The following is a 17,224-nucleotide window of genomic DNA, read 5'->3' as shown; positions in this document are numbered from 1 at the left end:
TTTGTTTGTCAAAGTTAGGTTGCGCTTCTTCATGCTGCATCGTCGGCATGAGTGGAGCTTTTTAAACGTCTGTACTTACTGTATATGGTTTATATACAGTATATGGCTGGTCTCGGTACTTTAAAGAAAACATACACGAAAGATGGTTTCATTATGACCAGTATCGGTCTTGAGATATTTTTAACTTGATTTACAGAAGCGCGAAACGGTATGCCCAGGGCGTTTTAGTTTTCGTTTTGTTTTAATGCAGTGCAGTGGATTGATTAGAGATATCAAGTACATACAAGTCATTTTTTAAATGTTGTAGTTCGTCTTGTAAAAATGTTACAAGTACATAATCTGTCAACAATTACACAGGTTCTGTTTCCATATTGCGAATTTTGGTTACGTAATATTATTTTCTAATTTCACGTTGTGAATATATGATTTGGGCAAACAGAGCCGCAAAGAAGTACATTATGGGTTGTTGTTTTTTTTTTGCAGTTTTATCTAGAACAAGCGATGCTTAAACCTTTGTCTGATTCTTGTGAAACTATCCACACGACAGTTACCTAGGAGTTGACTTCAGTGATGTCACTGATGGGATGTTTCTAAAAATCCATCCACTGTAAAACGTCTTCTCCACTTGTCCTGCATATGTATTCGCTAATGAAGCTGTGTGTTCTGAGCCTGGATCTCTACATTTCTGTATGAACCAGCTTAGAGGGCTAAAGACAGCTTGTGTTTAAATTTAGTGTAAGGTAATTTATGCTTCTAAACTCATGGTCAGCATTTATTATTGTACTGTGCTGTAAACTTCTTCTGTGCCTAATTACATTATTTTATAGCTTTATCAAATTTGTACATTGTCGATAATGTTTCTGTAGTTTTCAGCCCTCAGCATGCGACTGGTGGTGCTGTGGGTTAGGTTCCTGACTTCCATGTCACATGGTCTGTGATTGAATCCCATGGAACTATGACTTTATTTTTTAACAAACATTTCTTTGAAAAAATTAAACGTTTCCCTGGGTCAGAGATTAAATAAAACCTCACTCGCACCAAACAAATTTATATTTCTAAATATCACAACATGATCGAATTTAAGTCTTTTTAATAACAATGAATAGTCACCTATGCGTTACAAAATAAACATTTATATTGATTTGAATCACGTTTTGATTTAAATCGTAAACGCGTGTTTAAATATATGTGTTTAAAGGCGACATACTGTATAAAAGCGCTGATTCTTATGGAATGTGTTCCGCCAGGGATTCACATTTTTTTATTTTTTTTAATCGCGTATCTAAGGAAAATTGCAGTATAACTTTGTTCATGCACATCATTATACAGTATCTCATTTTGTATTTCTATAAAAAAAAATCGTTTGCCCAGCCACTATTGTTGTTATTGTTTTTATCCTGTAAAGCGCTTTGAGGAGCACAGCTTTCTCACCACTTAGATTACTTTTTGACACCATCCTTACACAAAGCAGAAACTGATTGTATTTTCCGATGACATACAAGTGAAAAGATTACAGATTTTAATCGTCTTTTTTCTGAACCAGGGAAAATCTGATCATGTTTCTCTATAACAATAATAAAAAACTTTATTTTACATATCACCTTTAAAAGTGGCATCTCAAAACAATACAGTAGATGTAAACCACAGATTACAAAGTAAATACCCAGACAAACGCAAACGCGTTTTTAATAAAATGCTTTCATTCATTCAACAGAGAGAGAGAGCGTAAAACCTGGGTGTAACAGCTGTTCCTTTTTCTGATCACTCGCTCTCTGGATAAATGTCTCGCCTGTCCAGTTCTTTGTTTTCCTAATTTGCCAATTATGCCTGCTGTGATCCACTCCTACCCTCACACCTAAAGAAGACTATTTTAAATTTCTTTGCGCATAAATTTTATTGCACATAAAGGTGATATGTAAAATAATGTTTTTTTTTATTGTTGTTATAGAGAAACATGATCAGATTTTCCCTGGTTCTTCCTGTGCGTGCAGTAGTTACAAAGTTGAACGTCTTTACACGATCTGCTGCAGTTTTCAGTGGGCGGGCTTTGTCAGATGGCTTGGAAAAACGCACTGTGTTTCGGCTCGGGAAACATCATGAGCAGTGTCCTGCATGTTTTCTGTGTATAGCTGTCTTTTAACGCATACAGAATTCATTCGAAATCATTGATTTCTCCAATTAACAAGGGTCCCTTTTTGAACCTGCCAGAAGCATTCTTTCAATGTAACAGATTTACTCCGGGGAAAGGCAGCATGACATTGAGAGTAGCTCAAGCTTTCAGCACCCGTATCGGACTGCATGTTTGCAGACACCGCTCAGAATCCCCTGTAAGATTCTCTTTCAATTCCGTTTTGCAGTGCTTTAGCTCTTTCAAAAGGCTTCGCTTTGCTAGTCACAATCCAAGGCTCATGACAGCATTTGAAAACATTTTTCTGCTTGGAAGGCAGCTATGCTCACCACTATACCACCAACGCACGCCCACAGGAGGCCTGCAGGACACCACCAGAGAATGCTCACGATTTCGGAAGCTGTCTCCGGGACGTGCTGATTCCACACATCCTGAATAAATCATGATATTGTTATTTGCTGTAGCTAGACGTTCAAATGAGTTTCATGGCCAGATGGACTGTTTCCTCCAGCGGTATAGTATTGCAGTGAGACAGCACGATGCCTGCAAGACTATGTCACGCTACACGCCACAGATTGTGTTTGTCCGTTCGTGTCAGTCGTCCTGCAGCCACGAGAAGTGGGACACAAACATGCTGCAATGCTTTCAGGACGTTAGGATTTGTTTGTGCAACATCCAAGAAGAGTACTTGTGGCTTGAATGTGAACTGTACGTGCCCGCCCCCTTTCCTCTGTAGTGCATGAGTTCCTCCCGGCATGCCCTTCGTCATTGTTCTGTCATCTTGTATTTAAAGGGTTGTATTTCTGCTGCTAAAAAGAAGCAACGGTTTTCTCACAACGCCCTTTGTTCCCAACAGAGCCCTTGTCTGTCATGAAATTCTTCAAAACCTCAAGCTAGAAGAAGAAGAACACGACAAATATGAAGCGTTACCGCAACGACATGCCATGGGACGATCGATAACGATTTCCATAGGATCCCCGCGGTTGCCTGGCAATCGTCAGCTTTGCGCAGTGGTAGTATCGTAGCCTGTGAGGTTTAGCCGAGGCGCGATTATTGCTAGTTGAAAACTTTTCCCAATACCCCGCTTCCGCCGGTTTGCAATACAATCGGCGAAAGCAATTTTTGACAGTCTCGTCAGAGACTGAGCAAGGTGTTTAAAGACAGATTTGGTCATGGTGACATCATGGTAGAAAGAAACGAGCTTGTTACGTCTCAACAGAAACGCTCTTTAGCTCTTTCAGCGTTATGCAGAGAACAGCGTCTGTCGAGATCACTTTTGAGTCAGCGCGAAACGCCGTGTGCTGTCAGTTTGATTTCATATTGCTCGTCGCGGCGCCCGGCTTTTGTCTGTCAAACGTTAGGTTGCGCTTCTTCATGCTGCATCGTCGGCATGAGTGGAGCTTTTTAAACGTCTGTACTTACTGTATATGGTATATATACAGTATATGGCTGGTCTCGGTACTTTAAAGAAAACATACACGAAAGATGGTTTCATTATGACCAGTATCGGTCTTGAGATATTTTTAACTTGATTTACAGAAGCGCGAAACGGTATGCCCAGGGCGTTTTAGTTTTCGTTTTGTTTTAATGCAGTGCAGTGGATTGATTAGAGATATCAAGTACATACAAGTCATTTTTTAAATGTTGTAGTTCGTCTTGTAAAAATGTTACAAGTACATAATCTGTCAACAATTACACAGGTTCTGTTTCCATATTGCGAATTTTGGTTACGTAATATTATTTTCTAATTTCACGTTGTGAATATATGATTTGGGCAAACAGAGCCGCAAAGAAGTACATTATGGGTTGTTGTTTTTTTTTTGCAGTTTTATCTAGAACAAGCGATGCTTAAACCTTTGTCTGATTCTTGTGAAACTATCCACACGACAGTTACCTAGGAGTTGACTTCAGTGATGTCACTGATGGGATGTTTCTAAAAATCCATCCACTGTAAAACGTCTTCTCCACTTGTCCTGCATATGTATTCGCTAATGAAGCTGTGTGTTCTGAGCCTGGATCTCTACATTTCTGTATGAACCAGCTTAGAGGGCTAAAGACAGCTTGTGTTTAAATTTAGTGTAAGGTAATTTATGCTTCTAAACTCATGGTCAGCATTTATTATTGTACTGTGCTGTAAACTTCTTCTGTGCCTAATTACATTATTTTATAGCTTTATCAAATTTGTACATTGTCGATAATGTTTCTGTAGTTTTCAGCCCTCAGCATGCGACTGGTGGTGCTGTGGGTTAGGTTCCTGACTTCCATGTCACATGGTCTGTGATTGAATCCCATGGAACTATGACTTTATTTTTTAACAAACATTTCTTTGAAAAAATTAAACGTTTCCCTGGGTCAGAGATTAAATAAAACCTCACTCGCACCAAACAAATTTATATTTCTAAATATCACAACATGATCGAATTTAAGTCTTTTTAATAACAATGAATAGTCACCTATGCGTTACAAAATAAACATTTATATTGATTTGAATCACGTTTTGATTTAAATCGTAAACGCGTGTTTAAATATATGTGTTTAAAGGCGACATACTGTATAAAAGCGCTGATTCTTATGGAATGTGTTCCGCCAGGGATTCACATTTTTTTATTTTTTTTAATCGCGTATCTAAGGAAAATTGCAGTATAACTTTGTTCATGCACATCATTATACAGTATCTCATTTTGTATTTCTATAAAAAAAAATCGTTTGCCCAGCCACTATTGTTGTTATTGTTTTTATCCTGTAAAGCGCTTTGAGGAGCACAGCTTTCTCACCACTTAGATTACTTTTTGACACCATCCTTACACAAAGCAGAAACTGATTGTATTTTCCGATGACATACAAGTGAAAAGATTACAGATTTTAATCGTCTTTTTTCTGAACCAGGGAAAATCTGATCATGTTTCTCTATAACAATAATAAAAAACTTTATTTTACATATCACCTTTAAAAGTGGCATCTCAAAACAATACAGTAGATGTAAACCACAGATTACAAAGTAAATACCCAGACAAACGCAAACGCGTTTTTAATAAAATGCTTTCATTCATTCAACAGAGAGAGAGAGCGTAAAACCTGGGTGTAACAGCTGTTCCTTTTTCTGATCACTCGCTCTCTGGATAAATGTCTCGCCTGTCCAGTTCTTTGTTTTCCTAATTTGCCAATTATGCCTGCTGTGATCCACTCCTACCCTCACACCTAAAGAAGACTATTTTAAATTTCTTTGCGCATAAATTTTATTGCACATAAAGGTGATATGTAAAATAATGTTTTTTTTTATTGTTGTTATAGAGAAACATGATCAGATTTTCCCTGGTTCTTCCTGTGCGTGCAGTAGTTACAAAGTTGAACGTCTTTACACGATCTGCTGCAGTTTTCAGTGGGCGGGCTTTGTCAGATGGCTTGGAAAAACGCACTGTGTTTCGGCTCGGGAAACATCATGAGCAGTGTCCTGCATGTTTTCTGTGTATAGCTGTCTTTTAACGCATACAGAATTCATTCGAAATCATTGATTTCTCCAATTAACAAGGGTCCCTTTTTGAACCTGCCAGAAGCATTCTTTCAATGTAACAGATTTACTCCGGGGAAAGGCAGCATGACATTGAGAGTAGCTCAAGCTTTCAGCACCCGTATCGGACTGCATGTTTGCAGACACCGCTCAGAATCCCCTGTAAGATTCTCTTTCAATTCCGTTTTGCAGTGCTTTAGCTCTTTCAAAAGGCTTCGCTTTGCTAGTCACAATCCAAGGCTCATGACAGCATTTGAAAACATTTTTCTGCTTGGAAGGCAGCTATGCTCACCACTATACCACCAACGCACGCCCACAGGAGGCCTGCAGGACACCACCAGAGAATGCTCACGATTTCGGAAGCTGTCTCCGGGACGTGCTGATTCCACACATCCTGAATAAATCATGATATTGTTATTTGCTGTAGCTAGACGTTCAAATGAGTTTCATGGCCAGATGGACTGTTTCCTCCAGCGGTATAGTATTGCAGTGAGACAGCACGATGCCTGCAAGACTATGTCACGCTACACGCCACAGATTGTGTTTGTCCGTTCGTGTCAGTCGTCCTGCAGCCACGAGAAGTGGGACACAAACATGCTGCAATGCTTTCAGGACGTTAGGATTTGTTTGTGCAACATCCAAGAAGAGTACTTGTGGCTTGAATGTGAACTGTACGTGCCCGCCCCCTTTCCTCTGTAGTGCATGAGTTCCTCCCGGCATGCCCTTCGTCATTGTTCTGTCATCTTGTATTTAAAGGGTTGTATTTCTGCTGCTAAAAAGAAGCAACGGTTTTCTCACAACGCCCTTTGTTCCCAACAGAGCCCTTGTCTGTCATGAAATTCTTCAAAACCTCAAGCTAGAAGAAGAAGAACACGACAAATATGAAGCGTTACCGCAACGACATGCCATGGGACGATCGATAACGATTTCCATAGGATCCCCGCGGTTGCCTGGCAACCGTCAGCTTTGCGCAGTGGCAGTATCGTAGCCTGTGAGGTTTAGCCGAGGCGCGATTATTGCTAGTTGAAAACTTTTCCCAATACCCCGCTTCCGCCGGTTTGCAATACAATCGGCGAAAGCAATTTTTGACAGTCTCGTCAGAGACTGAGCAAGGTGTTTAAAGACAGATTTGGTCATGGTGACATCATGGTAGAAAGAAACGAGCTTGTTACGTCTCAACAGAAACGCTCTTTAGCTCTTTCAGCGTTATGCAGAGAACAGCGTCTGTCGAGATCACTTTTGAGTCAGCGCGAAACGCCGTGTGCTGTCAGTTTGATTTCATATTGCTCGTCGCGGCGCCCGGCTTTTGTCTGTCAAACGTTAGGTTGCGCTTCTTCATGCTGCATCGTCGGCATGAGTGGAGCTTTTTAAACGTCTGTACTTACTGTATATGGTATATATACAGTATATGGCTGGTCTCGGTACTTTAAAGAAAACATACACGAAAGATGGTTTCATTATGACCAGTATCGGTCTTGAGATATTTTTAACTTGATTTACAGAAGCGCGAAACGGTATGCCCAGGGCGTTTTAGTTTTCGTTTTGTTTTAATGCAGTGCAGTGGATTGATTAGAGATATCAAGTACATACAAGTCATTTTTTAAATGTTGTAGTTCGTCTTGTAAAAATGTTACAAGTACATAATCTGTCAACAATTACACAGGTTCTGTTTCCATATTGCGAATTTTGGTTACGTAATATTATTTTCTAATTTCACGTTGTGAATATATGATTTGGGCAAACAGAGCCGCAAAGAAGTACATTATGGGTTGTTGTTTTTTTTTTGCAGTTTTATCTAGAACAAGCGATGCTTAAACCTTTGTCTGATTCTTGTGAAACTATCCACACGACAGTTACCTAGGAGTTGACTTCAGTGATGTCACTGATGGGATGTTTCTAAAAATCCATCCACTGTAAAACGTCTTCTCCACTTGTCCTGCATATGTATTCGCTAATGAAGCTGTGTGTTCTGAGCCTGGATCTCTACATTTCTGTATGAACCAGCTTAGAGGGCTAAAGACAGCTTGTGTTTAAATTTAGTGTAAGGTAATTTATGCTTCTAAACTCATGGTCAGCATTTATTATTGTACTGTGCTGTAAACTTCTTCTGTGCCTAATTACATTATTTTATAGCTTTATCAAATTTGTACATTGTCGATAATGTTTCTGTAGTTTTCAGCCCTCAGCATGCGACTGGTGGTGCTGTGGGTTAGGTTCCTGACTTCCATGTCACATGGTCTGTGATTGAATCCCATGGAACTATGACTTTATTTTTTAACAAACATTTCTTTGAAAAAATTAAACGTTTCCCTGGGTCAGAGATTAAATAAAACCTCACTCGCACCAAACAAATTTATATTTCTAAATATCACAACATGATCGAATTTAAGTCTTTTTAATAACAATGAATAGTCACCTATGCGTTACAAAATAAACATTTATATTGATTTGAATCACGTTTTGATTTAAATCGTAAACGCGTGTTTAAATATATGTGTTTAAAGGCGACATACTGTATAAAAGCGCTGATTCTTATGGAATGTGTTCCGCCAGGGATTCACATTTTTTTATTTTTTTTAATCGCGTATCTAAGGAAAATTGCAGTATAACTTTGTTCATGCACATCATTATACAGTATCTCATTTTGTATTTCTATAAAAAAAAATCGTTTGCCCAGCCACTATTGTTGTTATTGTTTTTATCCTGTAAAGCGCTTTGAGGAGCACAGCTTTCTCACCACTTAGATTACTTTTTGACACCATCCTTACACAAAGCAGAAACTGATTGTATTTTCCGATGACATACAAGTGAAAAGATTACAGATTTTAATCGTCTTTTTTCTGAACCAGGGAAAATCTGATCATGTTTCTCTATAACAATAATAAAAAACTTTATTTTACATATCACCTTTAAAAGTGGCATCTCAAAACAATACAGTAGATGTAAACCACAGATTACAAAGTAAATACCCAGACAAACGCAAACGCGTTTTTAATAAAATGCTTTCATTCATTCAACAGAGAGAGAGAGCGTAAAACCTGGGTGTAACAGCTGTTCCTTTTTCTGATCACTCGCTCTCTGGATAAATGTCTCGCCTGTCCAGTTCTTTGTTTTCCTAATTTGCCAATTATGCCTGCTGTGATCCACTCCTACCCTCACACCTAAAGAAGACTATTTTAAATTTCTTTGCGCATAAATTTTATTGCACATAAAGGTGATATGTAAAATAATGTTTTTTTTTATTGTTGTTATAGAGAAACATGATCAGATTTTCCCTGGTTCTTCCTGTGCGTGCAGTAGTTACAAAGTTGAACGTCTTTACACGATCTGCTGCAGTTTTCAGTGGGCGGGCTTTGTCAGATGGCTTGGAAAAACGCACTGTGTTTCGGCTCGGGAAACATCATGAGCAGTGTCCTGCATGTTTTCTGTGTATAGCTGTCTTTTAACGCATACAGAATTCATTCGAAATCATTGATTTCTCCAATTAACAAGGGTCCCTTTTTGAACCTGCCAGAAGCATTCTTTCAATGTAACAGATTTACTCCGGGGAAAGGCAGCATGACATTGAGAGTAGCTCAAGCTTTCAGCACCCGTATCGGACTGCATGTTTGCAGACACCGCTCAGAATCCCCTGTAAGATTCTCTTTCAATTCCGTTTTGCAGTGCTTTAGCTCTTTCAAAAGGCTTCGCTTTGCTAGTCACAATCCAAGGCTCATGACAGCATTTGAAAACATTTTTCTGCTTGGAAGGCAGCTATGCTCACCACTATACCACCAACGCACGCCCACAGGAGGCCTGCAGGACACCACCAGAGAATGCTCACGATTTCGGAAGCTGTCTCCGGGACGTGCTGATTCCACACATCCTGAATAAATCATGATATTGTTATTTGCTGTAGCTAGACGTTCAAATGAGTTTCATGGCCAGATGGACTGTTTCCTCCAGCGGTATAGTATTGCAGTGAGACAGCACGATGCCTGCAAGACTATGTCACGCTACACGCCACAGATTGTGTTTGTCCGTTCGTGTCAGTCGTCCTGCAGCCACGAGAAGTGGGACACAAACATGCTGCAATGCTTTCAGGACGTTAGGATTTGTTTGTGCAACATCCAAGAAGAGTACTTGTGGCTTGAATGTGAACTGTACGTGCCCGCCCCCTTTCCTCTGTAGTGCATGAGTTCCTCCCGGCATGCCCTTCGTCATTGTTCTGTCATCTTGTATTTAAAGGGTTGTATTTCTGCTGCTAAAAAGAAGCAACGGTTTTCTCACAACGCCCTTTGTTCCCAACAGAGCCCTTGTCTGTCATGAAATTCTTCAAAACCTCAAGCTAGAAGAAGAAGAACACGACAAATATGAAGCGTTACCGCAACGACATGCCATGGGACGATCGATAACGATTTCCATAGGATCCCCGCGGTTGCCTGGCAACCGTCAGCTTTGCGCAGTGGCAGTATCGTAGCCTGTGAGGTTTAGCCGAGGCGCGATTATTGCTAGTTGAAAACTTTTCCCAATACCCCGCTTCCGCCGGTTTGCAATACAATCGGCGAAAGCAATTTTTGACAGTCTCGTCAGAGACTGAGCAAGGTGTTTAAAGACAGATTTGGTCATGGTGACATCATGGTAGAAAGAAACGAGCTTGTTACGTCTCAACAGAAACGCTCTTTAGCTCTTTCAGCGTTATGCAGAGAACAGCGTCTGTCGAGATCACTTTTGAGTCAGCGCGAAACGCCGTGTGCTGTCAGTTTGATTTCATATTGCTCGTCGCGGCGCCCGGCTTTTGTCTGTCAAACGTTAGGTTGCGCTTCTTCATGCTGCATCGTCGGCATGAGTGGAGCTTTTTAAACGTCTGTACTTACTGTATATGGTATATATACAGTATATGGCTGGTCTCGGTACTTTAAAGAAAACATACACGAAAGATGGTTTCATTATGACCAGTATCGGTCTTGAGATATTTTTAACTTGATTTACAGAAGCGCGAAACGGTATGCCCAGGGCGTTTTAGTTTTCGTTTTGTTTTAATGCAGTGCAGTGGATTGATTAGAGATATCAAGTACATACAAGTCATTTTTTAAATGTTGTAGTTCGTCTTGTAAAAATGTTACAAGTACATAATCTGTCAACAATTACACAGGTTCTGTTTCCATATTGCGAATTTTGGTTACGTAATATTATTTTCTAATTTCACGTTGTGAATATATGATTTGGGCAAACAGAGCCGCAAAGAAGTACATTATGGGTTGTTGTTTTTTTTTTGCAGTTTTATCTAGAACAAGCGATGCTTAAACCTTTGTCTGATTCTTGTGAAACTATCCACACGACAGTTACCTAGGAGTTGACTTCAGTGATGTCACTGATGGGATGTTTCTAAAAATCCATCCACTGTAAAACGTCTTCTCCACTTGTCCTGCATATGTATTCGCTAATGAAGCTGTGTGTTCTGAGCCTGGATCTCTACATTTCTGTATGAACCAGCTTAGAGGGCTAAAGACAGCTTGTGTTTAAATTTAGTGTAAGGTAATTTATGCTTCTAAACTCATGGTCAGCATTTATTATTGTACTGTGCTGTAAACTTCTTCTGTGCCTAATTACATTATTTTATAGCTTTATCAAATTTGTACATTGTCGATAATGTTTCTGTAGTTTTCAGCCCTCAGCATGCGACTGGTGGTGCTGTGGGTTAGGTTCCTGACTTCCATGTCACATGGTCTGTGATTGAATCCCATGGAACTATGACTTTATTTTTTAACAAACATTTCTTTGAAAAAATTAAACGTTTCCCTGGGTCAGAGATTAAATAAAACCTCACTCGCACCAAACAAATTTATATTTCTAAATATCACAACATGATCGAATTTAAGTCTTTTTAATAACAATGAATAGTCACCTATGCGTTACAAAATAAACATTTATATTGATTTGAATCACGTTTTGATTTAAATCGTAAACGCGTGTTTAAATATATGTGTTTAAAGGCGACATACTGTATAAAAGCGCTGATTCTTATGGAATGTGTTCCGCCAGGGATTCACATTTTTTTATTTTTTTTAATCGCGTATCTAAGGAAAATTGCAGTATAACTTTGTTCATGCACATCATTATACAGTATCTCATTTTGTATTTCTATAAAAAAAAATCGTTTGCCCAGCCACTATTGTTGTTATTGTTTTTATCCTGTAAAGCGCTTTGAGGAGCACAGCTTTCTCACCACTTAGATTACTTTTTGACACCATCCTTACACAAAGCAGAAACTGATTGTATTTTCCGATGACATACAAGTGAAAAGATTACAGATTTTAATCGTCTTTTTTCTGAACCAGGGAAAATCTGATCATGTTTCTCTATAACAATAATAAAAAACTTTATTTTACATATCACCTTTAAAAGTGGCATCTCAAAACAATACAGTAGATGTAAACCACAGATTACAAAGTAAATACCCAGACAAACGCAAACGCGTTTTTAATAAAATGCTTTCATTCATTCAACAGAGAGAGAGAGCGTAAAACCTGGGTGTAACAGCTGTTCCTTTTTCTGATCACTCGCTCTCTGGATAAATGTCTCGCCTGTCCAGTTCTTTGTTTTCCTAATTTGCCAATTATGCCTGCTGTGATCCACTCCTACCCTCACACCTAAAGAAGACTATTTTAAATTTCTTTGCGCATAAATTTTATTGCACATAAAGGTGATATGTAAAATAATGTTTTTTTTTATTGTTGTTATAGAGAAACATGATCAGATTTTCCCTGGTTCTTCCTGTGCGTGCAGTAGTTACAAAGTTGAACGTCTTTACACGATCTGCTGCAGTTTTCAGTGGGCGGGCTTTGTCAGATGGCTTGGAAAAACGCACTGTGTTTCGGCTCGGGAAACATCATGAGCAGTGTCCTGCATGTTTTCTGTGTATAGCTGTCTTTTAACGCATACAGAATTCATTCGAAATCATTGATTTCTCCAATTAACAAGGGTCCCTTTTTGAACCTGCCAGAAGCATTCTTTCAATGTAACAGATTTACTCCGGGGAAAGGCAGCATGACATTGAGAGTAGCTCAAGCTTTCAGCACCCGTATCGGACTGCATGTTTGCAGACACCGCTCAGAATCCCCTGTAAGATTCTCTTTCAATTCCGTTTTGCAGTGCTTTAGCTCTTTCAAAAGGCTTCGCTTTGCTAGTCACAATCCAAGGCTCATGACAGCATTTGAAAACATTTTTCTGCTTGGAAGGCAGCTATGCTCACCACTATACCACCAACGCACGCCCACAGGAGGCCTGCAGGACACCACCAGAGAATGCTCACGATTTCGGAAGCTGTCTCCGGGACGTGCTGATTCCACACATCCTGAATAAATCATGATATTGTTATTTGCTGTAGCTAGACGTTCAAATGAGTTTCATGGCCAGATGGACTGTTTCCTCCAGCGGTATAGTATTGCAGTGAGACAGCACGATGCCTGCAAGACTATGTCACGCTACACGCCACAGATTGTGTTTGTCCGTTCGTGTCAGTCGTCCTGCAGCCACGAGAAGTGGGACACAAACATGCTGCAATGCTTTCAGGACGTTAGGATTTGTTTGTGCAACATCCGAGAAGAGTACTTGTGGCTTGAATGTGAACTGTACGTGCCCACCCCCTTTCCTCTGTAGTGCATGAGTTCCTCCCGGCATGCCCTTCGTCATTGTTCTGTCATCTTGTATTTAAAGGGTTGTATTTCTGCTGCTAAAAAGAAGCAACGGTTTTCTCACAACGCCCTTTGTTCCCAACGGAGCCCTTGTCTGTCATGAAATTCTTCAAAACCTCAAGCTAGAAGAAGAAGAACACGACAAATATGAAGCGTTACCGCAACGACATGCCATGGGATGATCGATAACGATTTCCATAGGATCCCCGCGGTTGCCTGGCAACCGTCAGCTTTGCGCAGTGGCAGTATCGTAGCCTGTGAGGTTTAGCTAAGGCGCGATTATTGCTAGTTGAAAACTTTTCCCAATACCCCGCTTCCGCCGGTTTGCAATACAATCGGCGAAAGCAATTTTTGACAGTCTCGTCAGAGACTGAGCAAGGTGTTTAAAGACAGATTTGGTCATGGTGACATCATGGTAGAAAGAAACGAGCTTGTTACGTCTCAACAGAAACGCTCTTTAGCTCTTTCAGCGTTATGCAGAGAACAGCGTCTGTCGAGATCACTTTTGAGTCAGCGCGAAACGCCGTGTGCTGTCAGTTTGATTTCATATTGCTCGTCGCGGCGCCCGGCTTTTGTCTGTCAAACGTTAGGTTGCGCTTCTTCATGCTGCATCGTCGGCATGAGTGGAGCTTTTTAAACGTCTGTACTTACTGTATATGGTATATATACAGTATATGGCTGGTCTCGGTACTTTAAAGAAAACATACACGAAAGATGGTTTCATTATGACCAGTATCGGTCTTGAGATATTTTTAACTTGATTTACAGAAGCGCGAAACGGTATGCCCAGGGCGTTTTAGTTTTCGTTTTGTTTTAATGCAGTGCAGTGGATTGATTAGAGATATCAAGTACATACAAGTCATTTTTTAAATGTTGTAGTTCGTCTTGTAAAAATGTTACAAGTACATAATCTGTCAACAATTACACAGGTTCTGTTTCCATATTGCGAATTTTGGTTACGTAATATTATTTTCTAATTTCACGTTGTGAATATATGATTTGGGCAAACAGAGCCGCAAAGAAGTACATTATGGGTTGTTGTTTTTTTTTTGCAGTTTTATCTAGAACAAGCGATGCTTAAACCTTTGTCTGATTCTTGTGAAACTATCCACACGACAGTTACCTAGGAGTTGACTTCAGTGATGTCACTGATGGGATGTTTCTAAAAATCCATCCACTGTAAAACGTCTTCTCCACTTGTCCTGCATATGTATTCGCTAATGAAGCTGTGTGTTCTGAGCCTGGATCTCTACATTTCTGTATGAACCAGCTTAGAGGGCTAAAGACAGCTTGTGTTTAAATTTAGTGTAAGGTAATTTATGCTTCTAAACTCATGGTCAGCATTTATTATTGTACTGTGCTGTAAACTTCTTCTGTGCCTAATTACATTATTTTATAGCTTTATCAAATTTGTACATTGTCGATAATGTTTCTGTAGTTTTCAGCCCTCAGCATGCGACTGGTGGTGCTGTGGGTTAGGTTCCTGACTTCCATGTCACATGGTCTGTGATTGAATCCCATGGAACTATGACTTTATTTTTTAACAAACATTTCTTTGAAAAAATTAAACGTTTCCCTGGGTCAGAGATTAAATAAAACCTCACTCGCACCAAACAAATTTATATTTCTAAATATCACAACATGATCGAATTTAAGTCTTTTTAATAACAATGAATAGTCACCTATGCGTTACAAAATAAACATTTATATTGATTTGAATCACGTTTTGATTTAAATCGTAAACGCGTGTTTAAATATATGTGTTTAAAGGCGACATACTGTATAAAAGCGCTGATTCTTATGGAATGTGTTCCGCCAGGGATTCACATTTTTTTATTTTTTTTAATCGCGTATCTAAGGAAAATTGCAGTATAACTTTGTTCATGCACATCATTATACAGTATCTCATTTTGTATTTCTATAAAAAAAAATCGTTTGCCCAGCCACTATTGTTGTTATTGTTTTTATCCTGTAAAGCGCTTTGAGGAGCACAGCTTTCTCACCACTTAGATTACTTTTTGACACCATCCTTACACAAAGCAGAAACTGATTGTATTTTCCGATGACATACAAGTGAAAAGATTACAGATTTTAATCGTCTTTTTTCTGAACCAGGGAAAATCTGATCATGTTTCTCTATAACAATAATAAAAAACTTTATTTTACATATCACCTTTAAAAGTGGCATCTCAAAACAATACAGTAGATGTAAACCACAGATTACAAAGTAAATACCCAGACAAACGCAAACGCGTTTTTAATAAAATGCTTTCATTCATTCAACAGAGAGAGAGAGCGTAAAACCTGGGTGTAACAGCTGTTCCTTTTTCTGATCACTCGCTCTCTGGATAAATGTCTCGCCTGTCCAGTTCTTTGTTTTCCTAATTTGCCAATTATGCCTGCTGTGATCCACTCCTACCCTCACACCTAAAGAAGACTATTTTAAATTTCTTTGCGCATAAATTTTATTGCACATAAAGGTGATATGTAAAATAATGTTTTTTTTTATTGTTGTTATAGAGAAACATGATCAGATTTTCCCTGGTTCTTCCTGTGCGTGCAGTAGTTACAAAGTTGAACGTCTTTACACGATCTGCTGCAGTTTTCAGTGGGCGGGCTTTGTCAGATGGCTTGGAAAAACGCACTGTGTTTCGGCTCGGGAAACATCATGAGCAGTGTCCTGCATGTTTTCTGTGTATAGCTGTCTTTTAACGCATACAGAATTCATTCGAAATCATTGATTTCTCCAATTAACAAGGGTCCCTTTTTGAACCTGCCAGAAGCATTCTTTCAATGTAACAGATTTACTCCGGGGAAAGGCAGCATGACATTGAGAGTAGCTCAAGCTTTCAGCACCCGTATCGGACTGCATGTTTGCAGACACCGCTCAGAATCCCCTGTAAGATTCTCTTTCAATTCCGTTTTGCAGTGCTTTAGCTCTTTCAAAAGGCTTCGCTTTGCTAGTCACAATCCAAGGCTCATGACAGCATTTGAAAACATTTTTCTGCTTGGAAGGCAGCTATGCTCACCACTATACCACCAACGCACGCCCACAGGAGGCCTGCAGGACACCACCAGAGAATGCTCACGATTTCGGAAGCTGTCTCCGGGACGTGCTGATTCCACACATCCTGAATAAATCATGATATTGTTATTTGCTGTAGCTAGACGTTCAAATGAGTTTCATGGCCAGATGGACTGTTTCCTCCAGCGGTATAGTATTGCAGTGAGACAGCACGATGCCTGCAAGACTATGTCACGCTACACGCCACAGATTGTGTTTGTCCGTTCGTGTCAGTCGTCCTGCAGCCACGAGAAGTGGGACACAAACATGCTGCAATGCTTTCAGGACGTTAGGATTTGTTTGTGCAACATCCGAGAAGAGTACTTGTGGCTTGAATGTGAACTGTACGTGCCCACCCCCTTTCCTCTGTAGTGCATGAGTTCCTCCCGGCATGCCCTTCGTCATTGTTCTGTCATCTTGTATTTAAAGGGTTGTATTTCTGCTGCTAAAAAGAAGCAACGGTTTTCTCACAACGCCCTTTGTTCCCAACGGAGCCCTTGTCTGTCATGAAATTCTTCAAAACCTCAAGCTAGAAGAAGAAGAACACGACAAATATGAAGCGTTACCGCAACGACATGCCATGGGATGATCGATAACGATTTCCATAGGATCCCCGCGGTTGCCTGGCAACCGTCAGCTTTGCGCAGTGGCAGTATCGTAGCCTGTGAGGTTTAGCTAAGGCGCGATTATTGCTAGTTGAAAACTTTTCCCAATACCCCGCTTCCGCCGGTTTGCAATACAATCGGCGAAAGCAATTTTTGACAGTCTCGTCAGAGACTGAGCAAGGTGTTTAAAGACAGATTTGGTCATGGTGACATCATGGTAGAAAGAAACGAGCTTGTTACGTC

The 17,224-nt window shown here is 39.9% G+C and overlaps 5 non-coding genes across 5 annotated transcripts; all 5 read left to right on the top strand.

The window, feature by feature from the left end:
- Window positions 1–3,127: 3,127 nt before the first annotated feature.
- LOC148634574 (U4 spliceosomal RNA) lies at window positions 3,128–3,269 on the top strand. Its single transcript, XR_015933583.1, has one exon. It is a non-coding gene; the product is annotated as a U4 spliceosomal RNA (small nuclear RNA).
- A 3,329-nt stretch (window positions 3,270–6,598) lies between these two features.
- LOC148634573 (U4 spliceosomal RNA) lies at window positions 6,599–6,740 on the top strand. The gene has a single exon (XR_015933574.1). It is a non-coding gene; the product is annotated as a U4 spliceosomal RNA (small nuclear RNA).
- Window positions 6,741–10,069: 3,329 nt separating this feature from the next.
- On the top strand, window positions 10,070–10,211 carry LOC148634572 (U4 spliceosomal RNA). Its single transcript, XR_015933573.1, has one exon. It is a non-coding gene; the product is annotated as a U4 spliceosomal RNA (small nuclear RNA).
- A 3,329-nt stretch (window positions 10,212–13,540) lies between these two features.
- LOC148634571 (U4 spliceosomal RNA) lies at window positions 13,541–13,682 on the top strand. Its single transcript, XR_015933607.1, has one exon. It is a non-coding gene; the product is annotated as a U4 spliceosomal RNA (small nuclear RNA).
- Window positions 13,683–17,011: 3,329 nt separating this feature from the next.
- Window positions 17,012–17,153, top strand: LOC148634570 (U4 spliceosomal RNA). The gene has a single exon (XR_015933606.1). It is a non-coding gene; the product is annotated as a U4 spliceosomal RNA (small nuclear RNA).
- The last annotated feature ends 71 nt before the right edge of the window (window positions 17,154–17,224 follow it).

Source organism: Lepisosteus platostomus, unplaced genomic scaffold (genome assembly GCF_059453375.1).
Source record: "Lepisosteus platostomus isolate fLepPlt1 unplaced genomic scaffold, fLepPlt1.hap1 Scaffold_32_H1, whole genome shotgun sequence".
Taxonomy (NCBI): domain Eukaryota; kingdom Metazoa; phylum Chordata; class Actinopteri; order Semionotiformes; family Lepisosteidae; genus Lepisosteus; species Lepisosteus platostomus.
This window is presented reverse-complemented; position numbering and strand designations above follow the sequence as displayed.